The sequence below is a fragment of the Rhinopithecus bieti genome, unplaced genomic scaffold (assembly GCF_001698545.2).
Source record: "Rhinopithecus bieti isolate Rb0 unplaced genomic scaffold, ASM169854v2 scaffold_39586, whole genome shotgun sequence".
NCBI lineage: Eukaryota > Metazoa > Chordata > Mammalia > Primates > Cercopithecidae > Rhinopithecus > Rhinopithecus bieti.
The window spans coordinates 56,486-61,762 of record NW_016816842.1 but is presented as its reverse complement, the minus strand read 5'-3'; positions in this window follow the sequence as shown (position 1 = coordinate 61,762).

The window sequence follows — 5,277 nt, the reverse complement described above, 5'->3', positions numbered from 1 at the left end:
AGACCCACCCTCAGTGTGGGTGGGCACAATCCAATCAGCTGCCAGTGCGACTAGAACAAAGCAGGTGAAGAAGGTGGGATTAAGCTTTGTCTGCTGAGTCTTCTGGCTGCCTTCTTTCTTCCATGCTGGATGTTTGCCTGCACTCCTCCTGCCCTTGGACGTCAGACTCCAGGTTCTTTGAACTTGGGACTCTGGGACTTGCACCAGTGGCTTGTAAGGGGCTCTTGGGCCTTCAGCCACAGGCTGAAGCCTGCACTGTTGGCTTCCCTCATTCTGAGGCTTTTGGACTCAGACTGAGCCACTTACTGGCTTCTCCCCAAGACTGCAGATGGCCTATCGTGCCCTTTGCCTTGTAATCATGTGAGCCAATTCTCCCTAATAAACTACTTTTCGTATATACATATATCCTTAATAAACTACTTTTCATATATACATATATACATAAACTACTTTTCATATATACATAATAAACTACTTTTCATATATACATATATACGTATATAAACATATATACATATACATATATAGTATATCATATATACATATATATGTATATCTATATATACATATGTATATATGAAAAGTTCTGTCCCTCTGGAGAACCTTGACTAATACAGATGCTTTATCTGCATATGTATGTGAATTTGCCTCAGAAGTGATTGCTCAAGCTGCAAAGCACTGACCCTTCTGTGTCCCTCAATACTGCTGGTACAGTACCTGAAGTGCACTTACAATTAGTCCCCTACAGACCCACTGGAAAGTAAGCCCCATGGGGCAGGTGGGCTTCTTTTTTCTATAACAGCTGATACATAGAAAAGAAAATATATAACACACGTTAGAGTTACAGAGCGTAGCACTATTTCTTGTCCTTGTATCATTGGTGCTTAAAAAATTAATGGTATGAAAAACATATGTTGAATAAATGAATGATTCTTCTATAAATAAGTGAACCAGAAAGACCAGCATCTGCCAGATAAAATATCCATCAGTTGGGCTGGACACAGTGGCTCATGCCTGTAATCCCAGTGCTTTGGGAGGTTGAGCTGGGTGGGTCATTTGAGGCCAGGGGTTTGATAACAGCCTGGCCAACACGGCAAAACCCTGTCTCTACAAAAAATACAAAAATAATAGCTGGCCATGGTGGTGCATGCCTGTAGTTCAAGCTACTCAGGAGGCTGAGGCACAACAATTACTTGCACCTGGGAGGTGGAGGTTGCAGTGAGCCAAGATTGTACCACTGCACTCTAGGCTGGGCGACAGAGACTCTGTCTCAAACAAAACAAAACAAAACAAAACAAAACCCCATCAATTGTCAGATAGATAAAGATATCATTCTAAGGTGAACTGAATGTTCCTCCTAAATGTATGAGAACCAAATGTTCTCTTCTTGTCTACCTTTCTACCTTTTGGAAGTTCAGTAGTGTGGCTCTTTTACATGGCTATGTGGTGGAGACAACAAGATGTGATTGAAAAACCAGGGGCTGACTGGGTGCGGTGGCTCATGCCTGTAATCCCAGCACTTTGGGAGGCCGAGAGGGGTGGATCACCTGAGGTGAGGAGTTCGAGACCAGCCTGGCCAATATGGCAAAACCATGTCTCTACTAAAAACACAAAAATTAGCTGGGCATGGTGGTGCACACCTGTAATCCCAGCTACTCAGGAGGCTGAGGCAGGAGAATCGCTTGAACCAGGAGGCGGAGGTTGCAGTGAGCCGAGATCGTGTCACTGCACTCCAGCCTGGGTGACAGAGTGAGACTCCATCTCAAAAAAAAAAAAAAAAAAAAAAGACCATGGACTAGAGCAAGTTTGTCCAACCTGCAGCCCATGGGCCACATGCAGCCTAGGATGGTTTTGAATATGGCCCAACACAAATTCATAAACACGCCTGGCCTTTATATTGCTTTTTAGCATCTGTGGCAGCTAATTCCTCCATTGCATCATGGAGTTTGGTCTTTCACATATTCTTGATGAGTCACTTTCATTTTCCCCTTGACTTGATCCTAGAGGCAGATCAATACGCAACTATGACTCTCTCCTAAGCAGTAAAAGAAAGAAAAAGGGGCCAGGCACCATGGCTCATGCCTCTAATTTCAGCACTTTGGGAGGCCGAGGCAGGTGGATCACTTGAGGTCAGGAGTTCGGGTCCAGCCTGGCCAACATGGTGAAACCCCATCTCTACTAAAAATACAAAATTAGCTGGGTGTGGTGGCAGGAGCCTGTAGTCCCAGCTACTAGGGAGGCTGGGCAAAATGGCCAAGATCGCCACTACAAAAAAAAAAAAAGAAAATTAGCCAGGTATGGTGGCATGTACCTGTGGTCCCAGCTGAGACAAGAGAATTGCTTGAACCTGGGAGGTGGAGGCTGCAGTGAGCCGATATTGCGCCACTGCCCTCCAGCCTGGGCAAGACAGAGCAAGACTCCATGTAAACAAATAATAAGTAAAAAAAAATAAAAGAAAATTTTAAATTTAAAAAAAGAAAGAAAAAGAAAGAAAGAAGAAAGGAAGGAAGGAAGGGAGGGAGGGAGGGAGAGAGGGAGGGAGAGAGGTCGGGCCTGGTGGCTCACATCTGTTATCTTAGCACTTTGGGAGGCTGAGGCTGGCTGATCACTTGAGGTCAGCAGTTTGAGACTACCATGGCCAATATCGTGAAACCTTATCTCTACTAAAAATACAAAAATTAGCCGGATGTGGTGGCACCCAGCTGAGGCAGGAGCATTGCTTGAACCTGGGAGGCGGAGGTTACAGTGAGTCACACCACTTGCACTCAAGCTTTGGTGACACAGCGAGACTCTGTCTCAAAAAAAAAAAAAGGTGAAAAGGGGATTCTACGTGGGGTGATAGCTCGCAGTTTATAGTAATGGTCTGCTACAGCTGTGTATTCTCTTCTGAAGTACCTGTCATAGTTCTAGCGGTTCTATTTCATTCTGTACAAGCAGTCCTCACTTCTGGAATAGCCTATGTATTAAAGAGTGTTTACAAAGCCAGTCATTTGAAACTCCCAATGCCAGTTCCCACAGAAATGAGGTTACCACTGTTAATCAGGTTCTCAGGGCAGCCCACGAAAGTCCATCTAATCCAGAATGTTGCCAATCTGCTGCACGAGGTGTACTGTTGCTACTCCCAGTAACTGCACGAGCTTGATTCTGAAAGAGAGAGAGACAGGGCACTTTGTGTTCCAACTCCGGGTGCCAGGAACACAGCCCTCCCCTGCTCCCTACTTGGCTGGATGGGCAGCTGAGGTGAGGGGCTGTTCCAGGAAGGGTGCTGGGGAGAAGGGCAGATAATGTTTGAGCAGCAGAACCAGAAGTTTGATTCTCTGTCTCATGACATCTTTCCAGCCCATTCACTCTCAGGCATTTTGAATAAGAATTAACAGGAATAGTAATGACATTCTTATAGTGCTTTATAGGTTACAAATGACATGTCTTCATGTCTCCTCCCACAGGTAGTTGTCTATACAGTCCTCCCTTAGTATCCATGAGGGCTTGGTTCCAGGACTCCTCTCCCCTTCAGATACCCAAATCCATGGTTGCTCAAGTCGCTGATATAAAATGGCATTCTATTTGCATATATCCTATGCACATCCTCCAATATACTTTATTAGATTTTTTTTTTAGATAGGGTCTCACTATGTTGCCCAGACTGGTCTTCAACTCCTGAGCTTAAGGAATTCTCCTGCCTCAGCCTCCCACATTTCTGGGATTATAGGCCTATGCCACAGTGCCCAGCTCTCCCATATACTTTATTTTACATATATATGTAATATATATGTTATATATACATATATTTTAGAGACACTGGAGTACAGTGGCACGATCTCGGCTCACTGTAGCCTCTACCTCCGGGGCTCAAATGATCCTCCTACCTTAGCCCTCCAACACCTGGGACAATAGGTGCATGCCACCATGCCTGGCTAATGTTTTTTTTTTTTTTTGGTAGTGACAGGGTTTCACCATGTTGCCCAGGCTGGTCTCAAACTCCTAAGCCCAGGCAATCTGCCCACCTCAAACTCCCAAAGTGCTGGGATTACAGGCATGAGCATGTCTGGCCTCCCATGTAGTTATTTGTTTATTTATTTAGAGACAGAGTCTCACTCTGTGGCCCAGGCTGGAGTGCAGTGATGTGGTCTCAGCTCACTGCAACCTCTGCCTCCCAGGTTCAAGGGATTCTTATGTCTCAGCCTTCTGAGTAGCTAGGATTACAGGCATACACCAACACACCCTGGTGATATTTTTAGTGGAGATGGGGTTTCACCCTGTTGGCCAGGCTCATCTCGAACTCGTGATCTCAGGTGATCTGCCTGCCAAGGCCTCCTTAAGTTCTGGGATTACAGGTATGAACCACTGTGCCTGGCCCGGCCTCCCATCTACTTTAAATCATCTCTTGATTACTTATCACACCTAGTACAATACAATGTAAATACTATGTAAATAGTTGTTATACTGTATTGTTTTTAAAATCTGCATAATTTGTTATTGTTGTATTGTTATTTTTTATTGTTTGGGTTTTTTTTTTTCAAATACTGTATTTTCAATCTGCAGTTGGTTGAATCCGCAGATGCAGATACAAAGGACCAGCTGTATTTTTATTTATTTAACAAACACTTCGGAATGCTTAAGAGGTACGGGGCAGTCTTCTAAAAGGGTTACCAATGTCAGCCTGTTTACTATGGCTCATTAATAAGTTTGGCTTCTTTTCTTTTTAAATTTTTAAACCTGTGCCTCTATCTCTCTAGAATCACTTTAGAAACGAATAGTGGGCCAGGTACGGTGCCTCATGCCTGTAATCCCCACACTTTGGGAGGCCGAGGTGGGAGGATCACTTGAGCCCAGGGGTTTTAGACCAGCCTGAGCAACAAAAAAATAAAAAAATTAGGCATGGTGGCACACGCCTGTGGTCCCAGCTACAGAGGAAACTGAGGCAGGAGGATTGCTTGAGCCCAGGAGGTCAAGGCTGCAATGAGCTGGGATAGCGCCACTGAACTCCAGCCTGGGTGACACAGTGAGAGCCTCTCTCAAAAAAAAAAAAAAAGAAAAGGAAAAGGAAGAAAGAAATGACATGGATTGTGAACTTTAATAATGTTCTCCACTGCATATTGTTTAGTCAGAAAGATCTGAACTACTTAGTCAAGTGATCTCTAACTCCATTTCTGGTATCTGATAAGACATTTTCAAGAGTCAGATTCTTTGCCAAATAGTTTAAATATGATATCAGCCTTTATATTCACAAACCCAGCAGGTCTTTCCACCATTGCCTTTTTTTTTTTTTTTTTTTTT